Genomic DNA, 27865 nt, shown 5'->3' with positions numbered 1-27865 from the left:
TTTTTTTGGATCCAACTTTTATCAAATTTTTTGCTAAGATGTATAAAATACTTGTTTTTGCCTTGATAAGAATCACCTATATTTGAATCTTTTCCTTGCGACTCAGAGTTTTTGCTTATGACAGTTGTACTGTATAGAGTCATTTATGTTTACTAAAAGTATGCATGGCTCTTTTCTTTCCTACCAAATGTGCCCAGATTCCTGTGTTGTTGGTGTGCTTTAATATGGCATAGTAATACCCTAATAAGAGTTATTTAATTATTTAGTTTTGAGGGCTTGGCTTGTCCTTTTAGTGAGTTACCCCACACTTTTGGATGGTTTGTTTAACATTTTTTTTCTTCTTTTCTGGCCACTTCTGTGCATTGTATGTCTCTTTCCTCCTTAATGTGTCTGCTTCTTATCCATTTTCACTTGAAGTCCTGATCCCACTTGCTGCTATCCTAATCCCCTTCATTTTTTTCCTTCGTGTCTCTTCTTTGTTTTTCTTGCCATATGTGTGTTTCTTGGCTATTAATGGTACTCCTCCCTGCTGACTCCAATTTATTATGGTAGAAAAATAAGAAATTAACAGCATGCCTCTGCTGCTTTTGTCTGATTTTTTTTCTTCTCAGTCTCAGTAATTACTTCTGTGATTATAGCTAGTTGTACATGACTGAAATTCCTGAATGTTTAGATCAAATAAATGAAATATTTATCCTTCATTTGTATAGTTTTATTGTCTTCTCAAATTCTTATGGGTTTCCAATTCATAGTGATTTCCCCTAAAATAAAGGTAAGGACAAAAGCAGTAACATGAATTTGAAAATAAAGAATCAGAATCAGCAAGCTTTTTTTGTAAGACAATGAAGTAATCCAGTGATTTTTTTAAATTAATTAATTAATTAATTTTGAGATACAGTCTCTCTCTGTTGCCCAGGCTGGAGTGCGGTGGCGCGATCTTGGCTCACTGCAACCTCAGCTTCCCAGGTTCAAGCATTTCTCCTGCCTCATCCTCCTGAGTAGCTGGGATTACAGGTGTGTGCCACCAAGCTCAGCTAATTTTTGTATTTTCAGTAGAGACGAGGTTTCACCATGTTGGCCAGCTGGTCTCGAACTCCTAACCTCAAGTGATTCTCCCACCTTGGCCTCCCAAAGTGCCGGGATTACAAGCATGAGCCACCAAGCCCGGCCTCTTTTTAAAATTTTGAGACAGGGTCTCACTCTGTCACCCATGCTGGAGTGCAGTGGTGCAGTCATGGCTCACTGCAGTCTTGATCTCCTGGGCACAAGCTATCCACCCACCTCAGCTTCCTGAATAACTGAGACTACAGGTGTGTGCCATCATGCCCAGCTAATTTTATTTTTTATTTTCTTTATTTTTTTATTTTTGTGATATGGGATCTTGCTCTGTCACCCAGGCCAGAATGCAGTGGCATGATCACAGCTCACTGCAGCCTCAATCTCCAGGGTATAAGCGATCTTCCCACCTCAGCCTCCTGAGTAGCAGGGACTACAGTCATGTGCCACCACACCTGACTAATTTTTATAGTTTTTTTGTAGAGATAAGTTTTCACCATGTTGCCCAGGCTGGTCTCGAACTCTTAGCCTTAAGCGATCTGCCTGCCTTGGCCTCCCAAAATGCAGGGATTACAGGCATCAGCTACCATGCCCAGCCTATTTTCTTTATTTTTTTGTAGAGACGAGGTCTCACCATGTTGCCCAGGCTGATCTCAAACTCCTGGGCTTACGTGATCCTCCCACTTCAGACTCCCAAAGTGCTGGGATTACAAACATGGGTCACTGCACCCAGCCAAAAAATATATATAGAGAGAGCCAAAAATTACATATATTTTTTTCAGAGACAGGGTCTCGTTCTGTTGCCCAGGCTAGAGTGCAGTGATCATAGTTGACAGTGGCCTCAAACTCCTAGGCTGAAGCCATCCTCCCACCTCAGCCTCCTAGGACTACAGGGACATGCCACCACACCTGGCTAATATTTTTATTTCTGTAGAGACGGTGCCTCACTGTTGCCCCAGCTACTCTTTAACTCCAGTCTTCAAGCGATAGTCCCGCCTCAGCCTCTCAAAGCCCTGGGATTATAGGCGGGAGCTGTGGTGCCTAGCTGTAATTCAGTGATTTTTAAAGTGTGGTCTTTGGATCAGCAGTATATCAGCATTACCCAGGAACTTGTTAGACATGCAAATTCTTAGGTCTCATTCCAGACCTACTTAATCAGAAATTTTGGAATGGAGCCCAGCAATTTGTTTTAAAAAGCTCTCCTAGTGATTTTGATCTATGCTAAAATTTGAGAACCACTGACTTAGATGTTAATTTAAAGAAATGTTCAGAGCAGGAACTCTGTATTCTCCTAAATTTTTGTAGCACTTACTCTAGTCCTAGACACAGTTGAGTTTTAGGTTGATTAATCTATTTTACATTGCGCTTGTATATTTTAAAAACTATACCCAAAGTTTTGTCAAGGACATACTGCTAGTTTCTGATACATAGAAGCACTCTATTCAGATATGAGCAAGAGTTGGCTACCTGCATACATTTATTTTTCATGTAATATACCTGCAAAATGTATTATTTGTATTTAAATATAATTTTTAACCTCTATTATTTATTTCCACATACTTTTCTCTTTTTTTTTTTTTTTTCGAGACGGAGTCTCACTCTGTAGCCCAGGCTGGAGTGCAGTGATGCGATCTTGGCTCACTGCAAGCTTTGCCTCCCAGGTTCATGCCATACTCCTGCCTCAGCCTCCTGAGTAGCTGGGACTACAGGTGCCCACCACCACGCCCGGCTAATTTTTTGTATTTCTAGCAGAGACAGGGTTTCACCGTGTTAGCCAGGATGATCTCGATCCCCCGACCTTGTGATCCGCCCGCCTCAGCCTCCCAAAGTGCTGGGTTTACAGGCGTGAGCCACCATGCCCAGCCTGTTTCCACATACTTTTCAAGTTAAAATTTTATTATTACTCTAAATGTGTAATGTCTCCGCTTATTTTCTCATTGGTCATAATTTATTACCCAGCCACCAGGAAATTCCAGTGTTTAGGGTAAAATGAAATAGGAATACAAGAGATCTTAGAGATCTTGTCTTGGCCATTATTAGGTATATTGTCCTATCAGACAGTGGTTTTCAAATGTCTTTCATACATGAACCACTCCAGCAGGATAGAAATCTTATCTTGCCTCTTCTGCTTTCTTAATAATAATTTTTAAAAAGTACACAACAATTTTATTAGATTTTTTTTTTTTTTTGAGACCGAGTTTCACTCTGTCGCCCAGCCTGGAATGCAGTGGTGCGATCTTGGCTCACTGCATCCTCTGCCTCCCGGGTTTAAGCAGTTCTCTGCCTCAGCCTCCTGAGTAGCTGGGATTACAGCGCCCACCACCACGCCCAGCTAATTTTTTTTGTATTTTTAGTAGAGACGGGGTTTCACCATCTTGGTCAGGCTGATCTCGAACTCCTGACCTCGTGATCCACCCACCTCAGCCTCCCAAAGTGCTGGGATTACAGGCGTGAGCCACCGCGCCTGGCCAATTTTATTAGATTTTATAAGAATGAATAGTGCTACTTTTGATGAGATGCCAACAAATTCATATCTGATTTTTACAGCATGAACTTGCCATATGCAACTTACATGGTTGCAGCACTATAATTTGGAACTGGGAAAAACACCAAGTATATTAACATTTTGTGTAAATTGATCGTTAATGTAAAAAATGTCTCCATACGCAGATATTTTCTACATTGTCATGGCATATTAAAGGCCTTCCTCTAGATTAAGTTTTTTTTTTTTACTTTTATTTTTATTTATTTATATTTTTTGGGACAGGGTCTTGCTCTGTCGCCTAGGCTGGAGTGCAGTGGCATGATCATGGCTCACTGAAGCCTTGACCTCCTGGGCTCAGGTGGTACTCCCACATCGGCTCCCAAGTAGCTGAGACTACAGGCATATGCCACCACACCCAGCTAATGTTGTTGTTGTTGTTGTCGTTGTTTGTAGAGACAGGGTGTCGCTGTGTTATCCAGGCTGGTCTCAAACTCCTAGGCTCAAGCAGTCCTCCCACCTCAGCCTCCCAAAGCACTGCAACTACAGGTGTGAGCCACCATGCCTGGCCTGGATTAATATTTGAAGCTCTTTAAACTATTGGTGGTTTGCTTTGATAATCATTTTTCATAGCAATTATCCTTAATATTTTGAGGAAGTATTTTGAGTGTAAAGATTATTTTGAAATGGTAACTGGTAGAAGGAAACTTTGAGCTCTGTGATCATTCGGATGCAAACACAAAGGAAAGCCATTTCATATCTTTGTACCTTGAGCTCCCTACATGCTGCCTTGCATACAGCAGGGTCCCAGTAAATGTGAATGGTTGAATTATCAGGCTATCTTTAATGGTGAGACAATGGTCTCTGGAGTCAAATTGCCTAGATTCAAACCTTTGGCTCTTATCTTTTAACAATTATGTGACCATTTTTTTGCCCTTATATGTAAAATAGAATAATAACAATTCCAGCCTGACAGGAATGTTGTGAAATTTAAATGTAAAACACTTAGAACAGTGCCTGGCCATAGCAAGTGCTATATAAATCTTAGTTTCTGTTGGCCGGGTGCAGTGGCTCATGCCTGTAATCTCAGCACTTTGGGAGGCTGAGGCAGGCAGATCACTTGAGGTCAGGAGTTCAAGACCCCCTGGCCAACATGGTGAAACCCCATCTCTGCTAAAAATACAAAAATTAGCTGGGTATGGTGGCGGGCACCTGTAGTCCCAGCTACTCAGGAGGCTGAGGCAGGAGAATCGCTAGAATCCAGAAGGCAGAGGTTGCAGTGAGCAAAGATCATGCCTCTGCACTCCAACCTAGGAGACAGAGCAAGACTCTGTCTCGAAAAAAAAAAAAAAAAAAACTTAGTTGTTATTATTATTTCATGTAATTATAGCCCCATTTTTAATCTCTTTGCCAGTCCTTTTCCTCAGTTTTGTCTTTTCTTCCTGAAGTAGTGTATGCCAAAATTCTTAATGTCAATTCAAGTTCTGGTGTATATGTGGTGTCCTGTTAGCTATAGAGGCAGTAACCGCAAAGAGGAAGCAGAGAAAAGAACATATCCTGGCTGGGCATAGTGGCTTATACCTGTAATCCCAGCACTTTGGGAGGCTGAGGTGGGTGGATCACTTGAGGCCAGGAGTTTGAGACCAGCCTGGCCAACATGGTGAAACCCCGTCTCTACTAAAAATACAAAATTAGCTGGGCATGGTGGCACACACCTGTAATTCCAGCTACTTGGGAGGCTGAGGCAGGAGAATCCCTTGAGCCCAGGAGGCAGAGGCTGCAGTGAACTGAGATCCCACCACTACACACACTCCAGCCTGAACAACAGAGTGAGACTCTGTCTTAAAAAAAAAAAAAAAAAAAGAAAAAGAAAAAAATATATCCTTGTAATGTAAAAATGGACTGTTATATATACTGACAGCTTTGTTTAAGATAGCTAGGACCATACTAGAAATTACGGTAGAGCAGTGCAAAACTATCTTTAAATATACCTCTGAGGCCGGGCACAGTGGCTCACATCGGTAATCTTAGCTGAGATTACAGCTGGATTGGCTGAGGCGGGAGGGTTGCTTGGGCCCAGGAGTTTGAGACCAGCCTGAGCAACATGATGAGACCCTGTGTCTACAAGAAATAGAAAAATTAGCCAGTCATGGTGGCGCACGCCTGTAGTCTCAGCTACTCAGGAGGCTAAGGTGGGAGAACTGCTTGAGCCCAGGAGGCGGAGGCTGCAGTGAGCAGAGATCACACCACTGCACTCCAGCCTGGTGTCAGAGTGAGACCCTGTCTCAAAAAAAAAAAAAAAATGTATATATGTGTATATATATATATATATATATATATATACACATATATATATACCTCTGAAACAGTCAAGGGTTATAGAGCATGTGCCTAGGGTTAGCATTTTGTTTCAGCTTCTCAGCTCCCAAAGCCATACAGTGAAACATTACTGGGTTTTGTTTTTAATGTTTGATTTGGAACTAATCACCAAGACTTTACAGGAACTTTATGATTTAATGAATTACCTTCTTGACCTGGATACTTACCTGTATGCTGATTTAGATAACTGGAATGTTAGGCAGTTACATATTTATATCAGTAGTTTTTAAACTTTTAAAATCTTTTTGTTTTTTATTACTTTTTATTTTTAGAGACAGGATCTTATTCTGTCATCCAGGCTGGAGTACAGTGGCATGGTCATTGCTTACTGCAGCCTCAAACTCCTAGACCCAAGCAATCCTTCTGCCTTACCTTCTAGAGGGGCTGCAATTACAGGCTTGTGCCACCACATGCAAAACTTATTTATTTATTTATTTATTTTTAATTAATTTATTTTTTGAGTCAGAGTCTCGTTCTGTCGCCCAGGCTGGAGTGTAGTGGAGCAATCTTGGCTCACTGCAAGCTCTGCCTCCCTTGTTCACGCCATTCTCTTGCCTCAGCCTCCTGAGTAGCTGGGACTACAGGCACCCGCCACAAGTAGCTGAGACTATAGGCACCCGCCACCACGCCTGGCTAACTTTTTTTTTATTTTTAGTAGAGACGAGGTTTCACCGTGTTAGCCAGGATGGTCTCAATCTCCTGACCTCGTGATCCTCCCGCCTCGGCCTCCCAAAGTGTTGGGATTACAGGCGTGAGCCACCACGCCCGGCCTATTTTTTTATTTTGTTGAGATGGAGTTTCGCTCTTGTAGCCAAGGCTGGAGTGCAATGGTGCGGTCTCAGCTCACTGCAACAGCCGCCTCCCAGGTTCAAGCAATTCTCCTGCCTCAGCCTCCTGAGTAGCTGGGATTACAGGTGCCTGCCACCACATCCATCTAATTTTTTTTTTGTTTTTTTGAGACAGAGTCTCGCTCTGTCGCCCAGGCTGGAGTGCAGTGGCGTGATCTCAGCTCACTGCAAGCTCCGCCTCCCGGGTTCATGCCATTCTGCTGCCTCAGCCTCTGAGTAGCTGGGACTACAGGCGCCCGCCACCACGCCCAGCTAATTTTTTGTATTTTAGTAGAGACGGGGTTTCTTTTTTTTTTTTTGAGACGGAGTCTCGCTCTGTCGCCCAGGCTGGAGTGCGGTGGCGCAATCTCGGCTCACTGCAAGCTCCGCCTCCCAGGTTCACGCCATTCTCCTGCCTCCGCCCCTCCGAGTAGCTGGGACTACAGCCGCCTGCCACCAAGCCCGGCTAATTTTTTTTGTATTTTTAGTAGAGACGGGATTTCACCGTGGTCTCGATCTCCTGACCTCATGATCCGCCCGCCTTGGCCTCCCAAAGTGCTGGGATTACAAGCGTGAGCCACAGCGCCCGGCCCGAGACGGGGTTTCAACTGTATTGCCCAGGCTGGTCTTGAACTCCTGAGCTCAGGTAATCCGTCCGCCTTGGCCTCCCAAAGTGCTAGGATTACAGGTGTAAGGCACTGCGCCCAGCCTTTCTTCTTGATATTTAAGAGTTCTTTAACAGTATGCAATGCAAATATCTTCTCTGTATTATACCTATAAACAAAGAGGAAAATCGTATTTCTTTCTCGGAAACTCTTTTTTAGCTTTAAAAATCCAATCAGTCCCAGTAAAAATGTAAAAATTACCCCTATTGACTTACTTTGGGGGAAACCCTCTATAGGTATAAAGATATTTATGTACCTGAGCAATTGAAAGTTATTTTCCTAATTAATAACTTAGAAAGAAAATTACTCAGGCCGGGCGCAGTGGCTCACGCTTGTAATCCCAGCACTTTGGTAGGCCAAGGCGGGGGGATCACGAGGTCAGGAGATCGAGACCAGGTGAAACCCCGTCTCTACTAAAAATACAAAAAATTAGCCGGGCGTGGTGGCGGGCACCTGTAGTCCCAGCTACTCGGGGAGGCTGAGGCAGGAGAATGGCATGAACCCGGGAGGCGGAGCTTGCAGTGAGCCGAGATCCTGCCACTGCACTCCACCCTGGGCGACAGAGCAAGACTCCATCTCAAAAAAAAAAAAAAAAAAAAGAAAATTACTCCTCTTGGTTCTTATTTTTCTTTATTTTTATTTTTTTGTTCTATCAACAGCATCCAGGAAAAGCTTTTAGGTTTTTTTTTTGTGTGTGTGAGACAGAGTCTTGCTCTGTTGTCCAGGCTGAAGCATAGTAGCGTGATCTCAGCTCACTGCAACCTCCGCCTCCTGAGTTCAAGCAATTCTCCTGTCTCAGCCTCCCAAGTAGCTGAGATTACAGGCGCCCACCATCATGCCTGGCTAATTTTTTGTATTTTTAGTAGAGATGGGGTTTCACCGTGTTGGCCAGGCTGGTCTTGAACTCCTGACCTCAGGTGATCCACCCGCCTCGGCCTCCCAAAGTTCTGGGATTACAGGCGTGAGCCACTGCACCTGGCCAGGCTTTTAGTTTTTAAATATTAGGTAGAAGTAATCTATTTGTAAGATAACAGATTTTCTAGAACAGAGGCTTCGAATGGTGGTTGCATATTGGAATCACTGGGGATCTCGAAAAAAAAAAAAAAAAGATAGTGATGCCTAAATTCCATTCCAGAGATTTTGTTATATTTGGTCTGGGGTTTGACTTGGGCATTGAAGGTTTGAATGGTCACTAGGTGATTACATTACGTAGCTAAGGCAGAAAAACCTTTACTCTAGACAGATTCTTTAGATCTATACTGTATTAATGCAGTAGCCACTGGTCACATGTGGCCATTCACATTTAAATTCATTACATTTGGGTAAAATTAAATTCAGTTTCTTAGTCAAACTAGCTACACTTAAAGCGCTTACTTAGTAGTTACCTGTGGCTAAAGGCAACTGTGTTGGACAGCACCAATGCAGAACATTTTCATTATTGTAGAAAGTTCCGTTGGACAGTACTGCTCTAGATTGAAACCAGTAATAGTGGTTTTATGGGGAAGAAGATTAGGACAGGGATGAAAAGGTGACTTGCTTTTCATTATATAATCTTCTGAACTTTTGAATTTTTGTATAATACTAATAAACTACCTATTCGAAAAAATCATTATTTAAAAAAATTAAAGAGAGGCTAGGTGTAGTGGCTCACGCCTGTAATCCCAACACTTTGGGAAGCCTAGGCGAGAAGATTGCTTGAGGCCAGGAGTTCGAGGCCTGGGCAACATAACAAGACCTCATGTCTTAGGGAAAAAAAAAAATTGGCTAGGCGTAGTGGCACACACCTGTAGTCCTAGCTACTTGGGAAGCTGAGGTGGGAGGATCACATGAGCCCAGGAGTTCGAGATTGCAGTGAGCTGTGATTGCACCACTGTACTCCAGTCTGGGTGACAGGGAGAGACCCTGTCTAAAAAAAGAAGAGAGAGAGAGTGAGAGAGAGGAGGCAGAGCGAGGCTTCTGAATAGAAGCCTCCACTGATTGTCCTCCCTGCAGTAGCACCAAATTTGACAACTGTCTACACAGAAAAGTACCTTCTTGAGAACCAAAAATCAGATGCGCAATCACAGTACCTGGTTTTAACTTAATATTGTTAAAAGGGGCATGGAAGGAGTAGGAAAGACAGTCTTGAATTGAAGACACCACCTCCCAACCCCTGCAGTGGCCTGTGGCATGGAGAGAGAATCTGTACACTTCCAGGAGTGAGAGTACAGTAATTGTGAGACTTTGCGTTGGAACTTAGTACTGCCAACACTGAGCAGAACTCAGCCAATGCCCACAGAGGAAGCCTGTGGACTAACCCTAGTCAGAGGGGAAATTTTCTCTCCCAGCAGGCAGAACTTGAGTTTTGGCTAGCCTTGCCACTGCAAGCTAGAGTGCTTTGGGGTCTTAAATGAACTAGAAAAGCAGTCTAGGCTAGAAGGACCGCAACTCCCAGGCAAGTCCTAGAGTAGTGCTGGGGTCAGAGCCAGTGGTCTTGCGGGGGCACACAATCTAGTGAGGCAGCAGCCAGGGTGACTAAGGAAGTGCTTGTGTCACCGCTTCCACACAGTGCCAGCCAGTGCAGCTTGCCAGTACAAAAGAGGCCCCTTCTTTCTGTTTGCGGACAGGAAAGGGAAGAGTAAAAATGACTTCGTTTTGCAACTTGAATACCAGCTCAGCCACAGTCATCTAGGGTATCAAGTAGAGTTGTGAGACCCCTATTCCAGGCCCTAGATGCCTATAGTGTCTAGACACAGTCAGCGCCAGAAGGGAACCTCCTGCCTTGAAGGGAAGGACCTAGTCCTGGCAAGATTCATCACCTGCTAACTAAAGAGCCCTTGGGCCCTGAATAATCAGCAGTGGTAACCAGATAGTAGATGCCATAGCCTTGAGTGAGACTCTGAGACATGCTGGCTTCAGGTGTGACCCAGCAGTAGCGACTACAAGTAAAGACTCTGCTTAACAAAAGGAGAGGGAAGAATAAAGGAGATTATGTCTTGTAGCGTAGATTTGAACTTGGTCACAGTTGGGAAGAGTACCAAATGGGCTCTTAGGGTCCCTAATTCCAGGCCTTAGCTCCTGGATGGCATTTCTGGACCTACACTATGCTAGAAGGGAGCCTGTTGCTCTGAAGGGTGAGTCCCAGGCCTGGCAGTATTCACAAGATGACTGAAGAGCCCTTGGGCCTTAAGTGAACATCGTCGATACCCTGGTAGTACTCCCCATGGGCCTGTGGTGGTGGTGGACACAGGGAGAGACTCTGTTTTTGTGCCAAACTTACTGCAGTGAAAGAATACCAGGTAGATTTCTAACATTTCCAATTCTAGGCCCTGGTTCTCAGACATCATATCTGAACCTGCTGGGGGAATTTGCCACCCTGAAAGGAAGGACACAAGCCCAACCGGTATCATCATCTGCTGATTGTGGAGCTCTAGGGCCTTGAGCAAACATAGGTGGTAGCCAGGTAGTGGTTACAGCAGGCCTTGGCAAGACCCAGTGCTTTATTGGCTTCAGGTCTAACCCAGCACAGTTCTAATGGTGGTGCCACAGGGGTACCTGCCTATAGTCCCAGCTACTCCAGAAGCTGAGGTGGGAAGATCACTTGAGCCTGGGAGGTTGAGGCTGCAGTGAGCTGAGATCATGCCATTGCACTCCAGCCTGGGCACCAGAGCAAGACCTTGTCTCAAAAAAAGAAAAAAGAAAAAATTAAGGTCCAACAATCTGTTGCCTACAAGAAACACACTCACCTGTAAAGACACACATAGGCCGGGTGCAGTGGCTCACACCTGTAATCCCAGCACTTTGGGAGGCAAAGGCAGGCGGATCATCTGAGGTTGGGAGTTTGAGACCACCCTGACCAACAAGGAGAAACCCCATCTCTACTAAAAATACAAAATTAGCAGGGCGTGGTGGTGCATGCCTGTAATCCCAGCTACTCGGGAGGCTGAGGCAGGAGAATCGCTTGAACCCGGAAGGCAGAGGTTGCGGTGAGCTGAGATCGCGCCATTGCACTAAGCCTGGGCAACAAGAGTGAAACTCCGTCTCAAAAAAAAAAAAAAAAAGACACACATAGACTGAAAATAAAGGGATGAGAAAAGATGTTCCATGCAAGTAGAAACCAAAAAAAAAGAGAAGTAGCTATACTTAAACAAAATGGATTTCAGGACAAAAACTGTAAGAGACAAAGAAGGTCATTATATATAAAAGGGTCATTTCAGCAATGGGATGTAACAGTTATACATATATATGCACCCAGCATTGGAACACCCTGATACGTAAAGCAAATATTAGAGCTAAAGAGAAAGATAAACTTCAGTACAATAATAGCTGAAGACTTCAACACCCCACTTTCAGCATTGGACAGATCATCCAGACAGAAAATCAACAAAGAAACATCAGACTTCATCTATACTATAGACCAAATGGACCTAATAGATATTTACAGAACATTGCATCCAGTGGCTGCAGAATACACATTCTTCTCCTCAGTACATGCATCATTCTCAGGGGTAGAGGCCATATCTTAGGCCACAAAACAAGTCTTAAAACATTCAAAAAATTGACGTTATGTCAAGTATCTTCTCTGAACCACAATGGAATAAAATAAATCAATAACAAGAGGCATTTTGGGAACTATACAAACACATGGAAATTAAACAATATGCTCCTGAGTCACTAGTGGGTCAATGAAGAGATTAAGAAGGAAATTGAAAAATATCTTGAAACAAACATAATGGAAACACAATATACCAAATCCTATGGGATACAGCAAAAGCAGAACTAAGAGGGAAGTTTATAGCTGTAAGCTCCTACATCAAAAAAGAAGAAAAACTTCAAATAAACAACCTAACAATGCATCCTAAAGAACTAGAAAAGCAAGAGTAAACAAAACCTAATATTAGGAGAAGGAAAAATAAAGATCAGAGCAGACATAAATGAAATTGAAATGAAGAAAACAATACAAAAGATCAAGGAAAGAAAAAGTTGGTGTTTTGAAAACATAAAACTGACAAAGTTTTAGCCAGACTAAGAAAAAAAGAAGACCCAAATAAAGTCAGAAATGAAAAAGGAGATATTGCAACAGATACTACAGAAATTCAAAGGATCATTAGAGGGTACTATGAGCAACTATATGCCAGTAAATTGGAAAACCTAGAAGAAAGGGTTAAATTCCTAGACACATACAGTCTACTAAGATAGAACCGTGAAGTAATATAAAACTTGAACAGATCGATAACAAGTAACAAGTTGAAGCTGTAATAAAAAGTCTTCCAGCAAAGAAAAGCCCAGGACCCAATGGCTTCACTGTTGAACTCTACCAAACACTTAAAGAAGAACTAAAACCAATCCTATTGAGACTATTCTGAAAAATACAGGAGGAGGGAATACTTCCAAACTCATTCTAGGAGACCAGTATTAGCCTGATACCAACACCAGTTAAAGACACATCAAGGAAAAAGAAAACCACAGACCAATATCTCTGATGGACATTGGTGCAAAAATCCTTAACAAAACACTATCAAACCGAATTAAGGAACATATTGAAAAGATCATGTATCATTGAACAAGTGGCTTTTATCCCAGGGATGAAAGGATGTTTCAGCATACATGACTCAATTAATGTGATATATCGTATCAACAGAATGAAGGACAGAAACCATATGGTCATTTCAATTGATGCTGGGAAAGCATCTGATAAAATTTAACATCTCTTCATGATAAAAATCCTCAAAAAAACTGGATGTAGAAAGAAGAACATACCTCAACATAATAAAAGCCTTATGTGGCAGACCCACAGCTAGTATCATACTGCAGAGGGAAAACTGAAAGCCTTTTCTCTAAGATCTAGAACACGAAGTGGATACCCACTTTCACCACTGTCATTTGATCTAGTACTGTTATTTGACCTAGACTTCCAGTACTAGTACTGGAAGTCCTAGCTAGAGCAGTAAGAAAAGAGAAAGAAATAAAAGACATCCAAATCGGAAAGGAAGGTGAAAGGATTCCCACTTTAAGCACTGCTATTTAACCTAGTACTGGAAGTCCTAGCTAGAGCAATCAGACAAAAGAAAGAAAGAAAAGTGGCCAGCTGTGGTGGCTCACGCCTGTAATCCCAGCACTTTGAGAGGCCGAGTCGGGTGGATCACGAGGTCAGGACATCAAGACCATCCTGGCTAACATGGTGAAACCCCGTCTCTACTACAAATAACAAAAAATTAGCCAGACATGGTGGCGGGCGCCTGTAGTCCCAGCTACTCAGGAGGCTGAGGCAGGAGAATGGTGTGAACCCGGGAGGCGCAGCTTGCAGTGAGCTGAGATTGCGCTGCTACACTCCAGCCTGGGCAACAAAGCAAGACTCTGTCTCAAAAAAAAGCACAAACAAACAAACAAAGGACATCAAAATCGGAAAGGAAGAAGTCAAATTATCCTTGTTTGCAGGTGATGTTATATTTGGAAAAACCTAAAGACTCCACCAAAAAACTATTAGAACTGATAAATTCAGTAAAGTTGCAGCATACTAAATCAGCATACAGAAATCAGTAGCATTTATATATGCCAACAGTGAATAATCTGAAAAAGAAATCAGGAACATAATCCCATTTACAATAGCTACAAATAAAATATCTAGGAATTAACTTTGCCAAAGAAATGAAAGATCTTTACAATGAAAACTGTAAAACATTGGTGAAAGGAATTGAAGAGGACACACACACAAAAAGGAAAGATATTTCATGTTCATAGATTGGAAGAATCAATATTGTTAAAATGTTCATACTACCCAAAGCAGTCACAGATTCAATGCAATCCCTATCAAAATATGACATTCTTCCCAGAAATGGAAAAAACAATCCTAAAATTTATATGAAATCATAAAAGGCCTAGAATAGCCAAAGCTATCCTGAGCAAAAAGAACAAAATAGGGGGAATCACATAACCTGACTTCAAATTATACTATAGAGCTGTAGTAACCAAAACAGCATGGTACTGGCGTAAAAACAGACACATAGACCAATGAAACAGAATAGAGAGCCTAAAAACAGTTCATACATCTACAGTGAACTCATTTTTGACAAAGGTGCCAAGAATATGCATTGGGGAAAGGACAGTCTCTTCATTAGATGGTGCTGGGGAAGCTGAATATCCATACACAGAAGATCGAAACTAGCTCCCTGTCTCTCACCACATACAAAAGTCAAATCAAAATGAATTTACGAATTAAATCTAAGACCTGAACTATGAAACTACTAAAAACAACACTGGGGAAACTCCCTGGGACATCAGACTGGGCAAAGATTTCTTGAGTAAAACCCCACAAACACAGGCAACCAAAGAAAAGATGGTTGGATGGGATGACATCAAGTTAAAAGAGCTCTGCACAGCAGAGGAAACAATCAGAAAAGTAAAGAGTGGCCAGGTGCAGTGGCTCACACCTTTAATCCTAGTACTTTGGGAGGCCGGCAGATCACCTGAGGTCAGAAGTTCGAGACCAGCCTGGCCAACATGGTGAAACCCCATCTCTACTAAAAATACAAAAATTACCTGGGCATGGTGGCAGGCACCTGTAATCCCAACTACTCAGGAAGCTGAGGCAGGAGAATCGCTTGGACCTGGGAGGCAGAGGTTGCAGTGAGCCCTGATCGTGCTGTTTTACTCCAGCCTGGGCAACAAGAGCAAAACTCCATCTCAAAAAAAAAAAAAAAAAAAGAAAGAAAAGAAAAGAAAAGTGAAGAGGCAACCCACAGAATGGGAGAAGGTATTTGCAAACTATCTATCTGACAAGAGATAATCAGACTATATAAGGAACTCAAACAACCGTATAGGAAAAATATCTTATAATTCAGTTAGAAAATAGACAAAAGGTCTGAATAGACCTATGTCAAAAGAAGACATACAAATGGCAAAGCAGATGTATGAAAAAGTGCTCAATATCGTTGGTCAAATCAAACTATATTGATTTGTAAATCAAAACTATATTGATTTGTAAATCAAAACTATATTGATTTGTAAATCAAAACTATATTGATTTGTAAATCAAAACTATAATGAGATATGACTTTAGCCCATTTAAAATGGATTGTATCCAAAAGACAGGCAATAACAAATGCTAACAAGGATATGGAGAAAAGCAAACCCTCATACACTGTTGGTGGGAATGTGAATTAGTTCAGCCACTATGAAGAACAGTTTGGAGTTCCTCAAGAAACTAAAAATAGAGCTACCATATGATCTAGCCATTCCACTGCTAGGTATATACTTAAGAGAAAGGATATGACCTGGCATTCATATGCAGAAAAAAATATATATAGAAAGGAAATCAGTATATTAAAGAGATATTTGCACTCTCTTGTTTATTGCAGTATTCACAGTAGCCAGGATTTGGAAACAACATAAGTGCTCATCAACAGATGACGGATAAGGAAAATGTGGTATATATACACATTGGAGTACTATTTAGCCATAAAAAAGAATGAGATCCTGTCATTTGCAACAACATGGATGGAACTATGGTCATTATGTTAGGTGAAATAAGCCAGACACAGAAAGACAAACTTCACATATCCTCACTTATTTGTGGTGAGAACTAAAAATTAAAATAGTTGAACTCATGGAAATAGAGAGTAGAATAATGGTTACCAGAGGCTGTGAAGCTTATTGGGGAAGGGTAAGGGGGAAGTGGGGATGGTTAATTGGTACAAAAAATAGAAGGAATGAATAAGATCTAGTATTTGATAGCACAGCAGAGTGACTAAATAATAGTTTAATTCTATGCTTTTAAATACGTGAAAGAGTATAATTGGGTTTTAACACAAAAGATAATGCTTGAGGTGATGGATGCCCCGTTTACCCTGGTGTGATTATTACACATTGTATGCCTGTATCAAAATATCTCCTGTACCTCATAAATATATATACCTACTGTGTACCCACAGAAATTAGAAGAAGAAAATGTTAAGTAATGCATTTCCTCAAAAAATTATAGGTAATTAGTATTAATCCACTGTATGTAATTGACATCTATCAACCACTTCATCCAACAACAGCAGGTACTCATTCTTCTCAAGCTGTCATGGAACACTCACCAAGATAGACCATAAAACATACTTAAACAGATGTTAAAAAATACTAATCACATAATGTGTACTCTCAGACCTCAGTGGAATTAAACTGAAAATCAGTAGAGAAAGATAGGCTCTCTGCTCCTTCTATGTGATAAAGGACTGCATCTCATGCAGCACCAGCCATGTCCCTGAGACAGTTGGTGAAATTGAAGGTTGTAGTAAACACATTTGGCTGTACTGGGCATCTGGTCAACTGGGCTGCTTTTAACTCTGGCAAAGTGGATATTGTCATCATCAGTGACCCCTTCATTGACTCCAGCTACATGGTCTACATGTTCCAATATGATTCCACCAGTGGCAAGCTCCACAGCACTGTCAAGGCTGAGAATCAGAAGTTTGTCATCAGTGGAAATCCTATCTCCATCTTCCAGGAGCAAGATACCACCAAAATCAAATGCAGTGATGCTGGCACTGGTTGTGTTGTGGAGTCAACTGGTGTCTTCACTATCTTGTATATGGCTGGGGCGCACTTAGAGGAGATAGCCAAAGAGTCATCATCTCTGCTGCCTTTGACCCCCTGTTTGATGGGCATAAACCATGAGAAGTACGAAAGCAACCCCACAATCATCGGCATTGCCTCCTGCACCACCAACTGCTTAGCATTCTCTGACCAAGATCATCCGTGACAGCTCTGGCATCATGGAGGGACTCATGACCACAGTCCCTGCCATCACTGCCACCCAGGAGACCTATGGATGGCTCTTCTGGGAAACTGTGACGTCATGGTTGTGGGGCTCTCCAAAACATTATTCCTGCATCTACTGGAACTTCCATGGCTGTGAGCAAGGACATCCTCGAGCTGAATGGGGAGATCATTGGCATGGCCTTCCTCGTACCTACCACCAGTGTGTCAGTTGTGGACCTGACTTGCTGTCTGGAGTAACCTGCCAAATATGATGACTTCAAGAAGATGGTGAAGCAGGCATCGGAAGGCCCTTCGGGGACACACTGGGCTACACTGAACACCAAGTTGTCCCCTGTGACTTTAACGATGACACTCCCTCTTCCACTTTTAATTCTGGGGCTAGCATTGACCTCAGCAACCATTTTGTCAAGTTAATTTCCTGGTATGACAATTAGTTTTGCTACAGCAACGGGGTGGTGGACCTCATGGTCCACATGGCCTCCAAGGAATAACAGCCCTCCAGACCCCCAGCCCTAGTGAAAGCACGAGAGAAAAAGAGAGGCTCTCAGCTGCTGAGGAGTCCCTGCCACACTTCGTCCCCCACCACACCAAGAATCTCCCCTCCACCACAGTTTTCATGCCATATCCCCTGAAGAATGGGGGGGGCGTCTAGAGAGCCCCCACCTTGTCATGTACCATCAATAAAGTCTTCTGTACTCAGCCAAAAATAAAATAAAATAATAGAAAGATAACTGGAAAATCCCAAAATATGTGGAGATTAAACAACTATTTCTGAATAATGCATGGATCAAAGAAGAAATCTCAGGAGAAATTTAAAAATATTTTGAACTAAATGAAAATGAAAACACTACTTATCAAAATTTATAGGATGCAGTGAAAGTCATGCTTAGAGGGAAATGTATAGCAGTGAATGCATACGTTAGAAAAGTAGAAAGGTCTAAAATCAATCATTTAAGTTCCCACCTTAGGAGATTGAAAAAAAAAAAGGCAAATTAAATCCAAAGTAAGCAGAAGAAAAGACATAATAAAAAATTAGAACAGAAGTCAATAAAATTAAAAACAGGAAATCAATAGAGAAAATCAATGAAACCAATAGCTGGTTCTTTGACAGTATTAATAAAAATGCATAAGCCTCTAGCAAGGCTAAGAGAAAAAGAGAGAAGACACAGATTACTTCTGTCAGAAATGAAAGAAGGTTATCACTACAGATCCCATGGACATTAAAAGGAAAAAAAAGGAATACTATGAACAACTCTGTGCCTTCCAATTTGATAACCTAGATGAACTAGACCACTTCCTTGATAGACACACTCTGCCAGCTCTACAAAAAGATAATCTGAATAAGTTTATAGATATTAAATAAATTGAATCAATAATAACCTTCCAAAGCAGGAAGCACCAGGTACAGATGGGTTTGCTGGTGAATTCTACCAAACATTTAAGAAGAAACTATACCCCTTATCTACAGTCTCTTTCAGAAGATAGAAGCAGAGGGAATACTTCCTAATTCATTCTATGATGCCATTGTCATGCCAGTACCAAAACCAGAGAAAGACACTACTAGAGACCAATGTCTCTCATGATCTTAGATGAGACAAAACTACAGACCAGTATCTCTCTTGATCTTACATGCAAAAATTCTCAATGCAAATTGAATCCAACAATGTATACAAGAATTATAGGCCGGGCACAGTGGCTCATGCCTGTAATCCTAGCACTTTGGGAGGCCAAGGTGGGCAGATTGCTTGAGCTGAGGAGTTCAAGACCAGTCTGAGCCAACATGGCAAAAACCCATCTCTATAAAAAAATACAAAAACTAGCCAGGTGTGGTGGCACACCCCTGTGGTCCCAGCTACTCAGGAGGTTGAGTTGGGAGGATTGCTTGAGCCCAGGAGGTCGAGGCTACAGTAAGCCAAGATCACATCATTGCCTAGGTGACAGCAAGACCCTGTCCCCACCACCATCCCCCCCAAAAAAAAAGAAAAAGAAAAAAGTATATCACAAGCAAGTGGGATTTATCCCAGGTATGCAAATCTGGTTTAATATTAAAAAATCAAGTAACGTAATTCATCATATTAGCAGGCTAAAAAAAAATCACATGATTATATCAATGAATACAGAAAAAGCATTTGGCAAAATCCAAAACTCATTCATGATAAAAACACAGTTAACTAGGAATACAGGGAAACTTTCTCAACTTGATACAGAATATCTACAAAAAAATCTACAACTAACATCATACCTAGTGATGAGAAACTAGAAGTTTTCCTACTAACATCATGAACAAGGCAAGGATGTGCCTTCTCACCACTCCTTTTTAATATTATACTGGAAGTCTTAGCTAGTGTAATAAGGCAAAAAGGGAAATAAAAGGTAAACACATTGGGAAGGAAGAAATAAAACTCTCTTTGTTTGCAGATATCATTATCTTATATGTAGAAAACCCAAGAGAACTGACAAAAACACTCCTGGAACTAGTAAGTGATTATAGAAAGGTTGCAGGATATAAGGTTAATATACAAAAGTTAATCACTTTTCCATATACCAGCAGTCAACAAATAGAATTTGGAATTAAAAATGCAATACCATTTATATTAGTACTCTCAAATTCGATTATTTAGGTATAAATTTAATAAAATGTGTGAAAGGTCTATATAAGGAAAACTACAGAACTCTAAGGAATGAAATCAAAGAAGAATTAAATAAATGGAGAGCTATTGAGTTTCATGGATAGGAAGACTCAGTATTGTCAAAATGTCAGTTCCTCAGAATATGATTTATAGATTGGTATGATCCAAGTCAAAATCCCAGAAAGTTATTTTGTGGATATTGACAAACTGATTCCAAAGTTTATATAGAGAGGCACGCCAGGCACTGTGGCTCACACCTGTAATCCCAGCACTTTGGGAGGCCAAGGCAGGCAGATCATCTGAGGGCAGGAGTTTGAGACCAGCCTGGCCAACATGGCAAAACCCTTTCTCTACTGAAAATACAAAAATTAGCTGGGTATGGTGGCGCACATCCGTAATCCCAGCTACTCAGAAGGCTAAGGCATGAGAGTCACTTGAACCCAGGAGGCGGAGGTTGCAGTGAGCCAAAAGCACTTCACTGCACTCCAGCCTGGGTGACAGAGCGAGACTCTGTCTCAAAAAAACAAAACAAAATAAAGTTTATATAGAGAAGCAAAAGATTCAGAATAGCCAACACAATATTGAAGACAAAAGTTGGAGGACTCATGCTACTGGACCTCGAGATTTAATATAGAGCTACAGTAATCAAGACAGTATGGTATTGGTGAAAGAACAGATAAATAGACCAATGAAACAGAACAGAGAGTCCAGAGATAGACACACATAAATATAGTCAACTGGTCTTTGACAAAGAAGCAAAGGCAATACAATGGGGCAGACAGTATTTTCAAAAAATGGTGCTGACAACTAGTTTTTTTTTTTTTTTTTTTTTTTGAGATGGAGTCTCGCTCTGTCGCCCAGGCTGGAGTGCAGTGGCGCAATCTCGGCTCACTACAAGCTCCGCCTCCCGGGTTCACGCCATTCTCCTGCCTCAGCCTCCCGAGTAGCTGGGACTACAGGCGCCCACCACTGCACCCAGCTAATTTTTTGTATTTTTAGTAGAGACGGGGTTTCACCATGGTCTCGATCTCCTGACCTCGTGATCCACCCGCCTCGGCCTTCCAAAGTGCTGGAATTACAGGCGTGAGCCACCGCGCCTGGCCTGACAACTAGATTTTTAAAAAATGAATCTAGATATAGACATTATACCCTTCACAAAAATTAACTCAAAATAGATCATAGACCTAAATAGAAAATGCAAAAGTATAAAACTAGAAGACAACAGGAAAAAACCTAGATTACCTTGGGTATGGCAATGACTTTTTGGATACAACACCAAAGTAGCAGGCCGGGCACGGTGGCTCACGCTTGTAATCCCAGCACTTTGGGAGGCCGAGGCAGGCGGATCATGAGGTCAGGAGATCGAGACCACGGTGAAACCCCGTCTCTACTAAAAATACAAAAAATTAGCCGGGCGCGGTGGCGGGCGTCTGTAGTCCCAGCTACTCGGAGAGGCTGAGGCAGGAGAATGGCGTGAACCCGGGAGGCGGAGCTTGCAGTGAGCCGAGATCGCGCCACTGCACTCCAGTCTGGGCGACAGAGCGAGACTCAGTCTCAGAAAAAAAAAAAAAAAAAAAAAAAAAAAAAAAAAAAAAACCAATTAGAGGCCAGGTGCAGTGGCTCACGCCTGTAATCCCAGCGCTTTGGGAGGCTGAGGCGGGCGGATCACAAGGTCAGGAGATCGAGACCATCCTGGCCAACACAGTGAAACCCCATCTCTACTAAAAATACAAAAAAATTAGCTGGGCGTGGTGACAGGCACCTGTAGTCCCAGCTACTTGGGAGGCTGAGGCAGAAGAATGTGTTGAACCCGGGAGGCAGAGCTTTCAGTGAGCCGAGATCGCGCCACTGCACTCCAGCCTGGGCAACAGAGTGAGACTCCATCTCAAAAAAAAGAAACAAAACACACTTAACAATCAGAAAACAAGCTGGGTATGGTGACTCACATCTGTAATCTCAGCACTTTTGGAGGCAGAGGCAGGTGGATCTCTTGAGCCTAGGAGTTTGAGACCACCCTGGGCAATATGACAAAACCCCATCTCCACCCAAAATATTAAAAAATTAGACAGGTGTGGCCGGGCGCGGTAGCTCATGCCTGTAATCCCAGCACTTTGGGAGGCTGAGGCAGGAGAATGGCGTGAACCCGGGAGGCAGAGCTTGCAGTGAGCCGAGATCACGCCACTGCACTCCAGCCTGGGTGACAGCGTGAGACTCCACCTCAAAAAAAAAATTGGACAGGTGTGGTGGTCCATGCCTGTGTTCCCAGCTACTCGGAATGCTGAGGTGGGAGGACTGCTTGAGTCCAGAAAGCAGAGATTGCAGTGAGCCATGATTACACCACTGCACTCCAGCCTGGGCAAAAGAGTGAGATCCTGTCTCAAAAAAAAGAGAAAAGAAAACAACTTGATTAAAAAATGGACTGAAAACCTAAACAGACACCTCACCAAAGAAGGCATAAAAATAGCAAACATATGAAAATATGCTCCATATCATGTGTCATCAGGAAAATCTACTACAGTAGATTTTGGGCCATTCTAATAGGCCAAGATCCAGCACACTGAAAACACCAAATGCTGGCAAGGACGTGGAACAAAAGCAATTTTTATGTTGCTGGTGAGAATGCAAAATTGTCAACTACTTGGGAAGGTAGTTGGGCAGTTTCTCACAAAATTAAACATACTTTGACCGTATGATCCTGAAATCTTACTCCTTAGAATCTATCAAAAAGAGCTAAAAACTTTTATCCACACAGTAGCCTGCACATAAATGTTTATAGACGCTTTATTCGTAATTGCCAAAACTTAAAAACAACCAAGATGTTCTTCAGTAGGTGAGTGGATAAACTGTGGTACCTCTGGACAATGTAATATTATTTACCACTGAAAGGAATTGAGATATTAAGACATGAAAAGACTTGGAGAAAGCTTGGTGTGGTAATTCACACCTGCAATCTCAGCACATTGGGAGGCCAAAGTTGACAGATCTCTTGAGCCCAGGAGTTCAAGATCAGCCTTGGCAACACAGTGAAACCCCATCTCTGCAGAAAATACAAAAATTAGCTGGGTGTGGTGGTGTGACTGTAATCTTAGCTACCCAGGAGGCTGAGGTGAGATAATCACCTGATCCTGGGAAGTTGAGGCTGCAGTGACCTGTGACTGCACTCCAGCCTGAACGATGGAGTAAGACCCTGTGTCAAAAACAAAAAAGACTTGAAAAAAATTAAATGCATATTACCAAATGAAAAAAGCCAATCTGAAAAGGCTACATATTATATAATTACAACTATAGATATTCTGGAATAGGAAAAACTATGGAGACACTAAAATGCAATTAAAAAATTAGTAGTTGGAAGGGGATGGGGTAGAGAGAGAGAGGATGAATAGGTAGAGCACAGAGGATTTTTAGGGCGGTGAAATGCTCTGTTACTATAATGGGGAGACACGTCGTTATATATTTGTCCAAAGCCATAGAATGTACAATACCAAGAATGAACCCTAATGTATACTAGGGACCTTGTGTGATTACAGTGTGCCAGTGTAGGTTCATCAGTTTTAACAAATGTACCACTTTGGTAGGGGATGTTAATAATCAGGGAGGCTATCCATGTATGGGAGCAGGAGATATATGGGATATTTTTCTATCTTCCTGTCAGTTTTGTTGTGAACTTAAAACTGCTCTAAGTCTTGGCCGGGCGTGGTGGCTCACACCTGTAATCCCAGCACTTTGGGAGGCCGAGGTGGGTGGATCATGAGGTCAGAAGATCGAGACCACCCTGGCTAACACAGTGAAACCTCATCTCTAGTAAAAATACAAAAAATTAGCCGGGCGTGGTGGCAGGCACCTGTAGTCTCAGCTACGCGGGAGGCTGAGGCAGGAGAATGGCGTGAACCCAGGAGGTGGAGCTTCCAGTGAGCAGAGATGGTGCCACTGCACTCCAGCCTGGGCAACAGAGCGAGACTCCGTCTCAAAAAAAAAAAAAAAAAAAAAAAAACGCAATACTGCTCTAAGTCTTAAAAAACAATTAAAGAGAGGCCAGGCTCATACCTGTAATCCCCGCAGTTTGGGAGGCTAAGGCAGGAGGATAGCTTGAGTCCAGGAGTTTGAGACCAGTCTGGACAACATAATATGAGACAGAAAAAATACCACAATTAGCCATGCATGGTGGCACACACCTGTAGTCCCAGCTGCTTGGGAGGCTGAGGTGGGAGGATCACTTGAGCACAGGGGATTGAGGCTGCAGTGAACCATGATGATGCCATTGCACTCCAACCTGGTCAACAGAACGCAACCCTGTCTCAAAAGAAAAAATTAAAATTAAAGAGAAGTAATTACAGTGATATGTGAGAGGAGGAAAAAAGATAGGAAGATTATGTCTTAAGGCCAGGTGCAGTGGCTCACGCCTGTAATCCGAACAGTTTGGGATGCCGAGGTGGGAGGATTGCTTGAGGCCAGGAGTTCAAGGTTACAGTGTGCTATAATTATGCTACCCATACTCCAGTCTGGGCAACAGAACAAGACCAAAGAAAAAAACAAAAACGTTATGTTTTAAGGAAGCATTGTAGTTAATAATTTATATTTTTGGTAGAGATTATTTTTCTAAAAGCACTCTCAGAGGAAAAAATTAAGCTATAAAAATTTAACAATCTTAGGCCGGGCGCGGTAGCTCACGCTTGTAATCCTAGCACTTTGGGAGGCCGAGGCGGGCGGATCACCAGGTCAGGAGATCGAGACCACGGTGAAACCCCGTCTCTACTAAAAATATAAAAAATTAGCCGGGCGTGGTGGCGGGCGCCTGTAGTCCCAGCTACTTGGAGAGGCTGAGGCAGGAGAATGGCGTGAACCCGGGAGGCGGAGCTTGCAGTGAGCCGAGATTGCGCCACTGCACTCCAGCCTGGGCGACAGAGGGAGACTCCGTCTCAAAAAAAAAAAAAAAAAAAAAAAAAAAAAATTTCACAATCTTAACAAATTGCCAGTCTTGATATTAAAATTATAATTAAAAATTTTTCTTAGATATCTTATAAAACAGATATTGGCAAACTAACTACCAGGTGGCCATTTGTTTTAATAAATAAAATTTTACAGAAACATAGACATACTCATTTGTTTATATATTGCCTATGGTTGCTTTTCTGCTAGAACAGCAGAATTGAGTAAGGACCACAAGCCTGAAACACTTATTTTATGGCCCTTTAAGAAAAAGTTTTTTAGATCCCTGTTATAAAGGACACAAATTTGAATCCTTGCTATAGATTAAAATTTCTACTTTGATTATCATTTCCCTTCAGCCTGAAGAACTTCCTTTAGCATTTCTTGAAGTGCAGGTCTTCTAGCAGTGAATTTTTCAACTTTTGTTTATCTGAAAGTATCTTTATTATCATTTTTGAAGGCTATTTTTGCCAGATATAGAAATCTGGGCTGATAGGTTGAGGGCATTCATTCAGCATGTTAAAGATGCAGTTCCGGCTGGGCGTGGTGGCTAACGCTTGTAATCCCAGCACTTTGGGAGGCTGAGGTGGGTGGATCACGAGGTCAAGAGATCCGAGACCATCCTGGCCAACATGGTGAAACCCCATCTCTACTAAAAATACAAAAATTAGTTGGGCGTGGTGGCGCAGGCCTGCAGTCCCAGCTACTCGTGAGGCTGGGGCAGGAGGATTGCTTGAACCCAGGAGGTGGAGGTTGCAGTGAGCCGAGACCACGCCACTGCATGCCGGCCTGGCGACAGAGACTCTGTCTCAAAAAAAAAAAAAAAAAAAAGATGCAGTTCCAACTATCTTCTGGCCTCCATTGTTTCTAAGTCAGCCATCTTTCTTTTGTCGTTCTCTTTTATTGTGTGTTTTTTCTCTAGATGCTTTTAAGATTTTCCCTTTATCTTTAATTTTTATCAATTTGACTAAGATGTGCCTTAGGATGGGTTTTTTTTTTTTTTGTATTTTTCCTGCTTAGGGTTCTCTGAGGTTCTTAGATTTGTGGGTTGATGTTTTTCACCAAATTTGGGGAAATTTCAGCATTTATTCTGATCAAATATGCAAATTTTAAAATGCTATCTTTTTTTAATCCTTCTAGGACTCAAGTTTCATACATTTTTAAAATTTATTTATTTATTTATTTAAGATGGAGTCTCGCTTTATCACCCAGGCTGGAGTGCAGTGGCATGATATTGGCTCATTGCAACCTCTGCCTCCCGGGTTCAGGCGATCCTCCCACCTAAAACTCCCAAGTAGCTGGGATTACAGGCATGCACCACCACGCCCAGCTATTTTTTTTTTTTTTTTTTTTTTTTTTGTATTTTTAGTAGAGACGGGGTTTCACCATGTTGGCCAGGCTGGTCTTGAACTCCTAACCTCAAGTGATCCGCCAGCCTTGGCCTCCCAAAGTGCTGGGATTACAGGTGTGAGCCACGATGCTCGGCCGAGTTACATACATTTCAGACTGCTTGATATTATCCCAAATGTCACTGAAGTTTTGTTTAGATTTTTGTAATACCTTTTCTCCTTCAGTTTGTTTAATGTCTTTGATTTATCTTCAAGTTCATTGACCCCTTTTTTCTGTAATGTTTAGTCTGCTGTTAAGCCCATTCAGCATATATTTCACTTTAGATGTCGTACTTTCAATTCCAGAATTTCCATTTGGTTCTTTTTTACTCCCCATTCTTTACCAGATGTTCCCACATTTTCCTTTAAATCTTTGAACATATATATACACACACACATATATATACACATACACACATATATATATACATATACATATATACATACATATATATAAACAGTTGTTTATAAGTTCTTGTCTGCCAATTTTCACAAGTGGATCACCTCTCCATTTGTTTCTGTTGATTCCTTTTTTTCTTGATTGTGGGTCATTCTCTGCTTTTTTGTATGTCTAGTAATTTTATTGTATATTTTATGAGTATTGCATTGAGGAGTTTGGATTTTGTTGCCTTCTTTTAAAGGGTTTCTTCTTTTAAAGGGTGTTGAATTTTGTTCTGGCAGACAAATTACTGGAGGAGCCTGAGTTAGTCAGGGTTCCCTAGAGGTACAGAACTAATAGGATATATATATATATATATATATATATATATATATATATATATAAAATAGGATATTATATATTATATGTAATAGGATATTATATATTATATGTAATAGGATATTATATATTACATGTAATAGGATATTATATATATGTTATATTATATAAAATATATATAATATATATTTAATATATATAATATATGTTTAATATATATAATATACATTATATACATTTAATGTATATAATGTGATTAATGTATATTATATAATTATATATGATATATAATATAATATATATATATATATATGTATATGTATATACCCGGCTACCATACCCGGCCACCTCTGTTATTTCTGTTCAGCTCTCAGCCCTATAGCATTTTAGATATGTGTGTGTGTATATATATATGTGTGTGTGTGTGTGTGTGTTTGTATGTGTGTATATGTATGTATATATGTACATATACATTCTTAGATTTGTGGATTGATGTTTTTCACCAAATGATTCCTCCTCAAAAATGCCTCCCCTGACCAAACTATCTAAAAGAGAGCCTCCCACCACTCTCTATCACATCTCCCTGTTTTTATACACAGCACTCTGACATTTATATTATGTTCTATAACTTTTGTTTATTTATTATTATCTCCCCAACAAGAATGTAAGCTTCGTAGGACAATAACTTGGTCTGTTTTGTTCGCTGCTGAATCTCCAGCTGTTTAAAACAGTTTTTGGCAGGGCACAGTGGCTCACGCCTGTAATCCCAGCACTTTGGAAGGCCGAGGCAGGCGGATCAAGAGATCAAGAGCTTGAGACCAGCCTGTATGTTTCTATATATATATATATATATATATATATATATATATATATATATTTATATACAGCCTGTATCTGTATATATATACACACATATATATATATATGCATACACACACACACACACACACATATATATAAAGGGGAGTTTATTAAGTATTAATAAAGCCTGGATGACAAAGCGAGACTCCATCTTAAATAAATAAATAAAATTTAAAATGTGTGTAACTT

General features: G+C 41.4%; 1 protein-coding gene and 1 pseudogene across 3 annotated transcripts in view; both read left to right on the top strand.

The window, feature by feature from the left end:
• GOLM2 (golgi membrane protein 2) overlaps positions 1-27865 on the top strand; it is a 126141-nt gene that overhangs the window by 51020 nt on the left and 47256 nt on the right. The window lies entirely within an intron of this gene.
• On the top strand, positions 7057-21062 carry LOC134736666 (glyceraldehyde-3-phosphate dehydrogenase-like; annotated as a pseudogene).

This window comes from Symphalangus syndactylus, chromosome 5 (genome assembly GCF_028878055.3).
Source record: "Symphalangus syndactylus isolate Jambi chromosome 5, NHGRI_mSymSyn1-v2.1_pri, whole genome shotgun sequence".
NCBI lineage: Eukaryota > Metazoa > Chordata > Mammalia > Primates > Hylobatidae > Symphalangus > Symphalangus syndactylus.
This window is presented reverse-complemented; position numbering and strand designations above follow the sequence as displayed.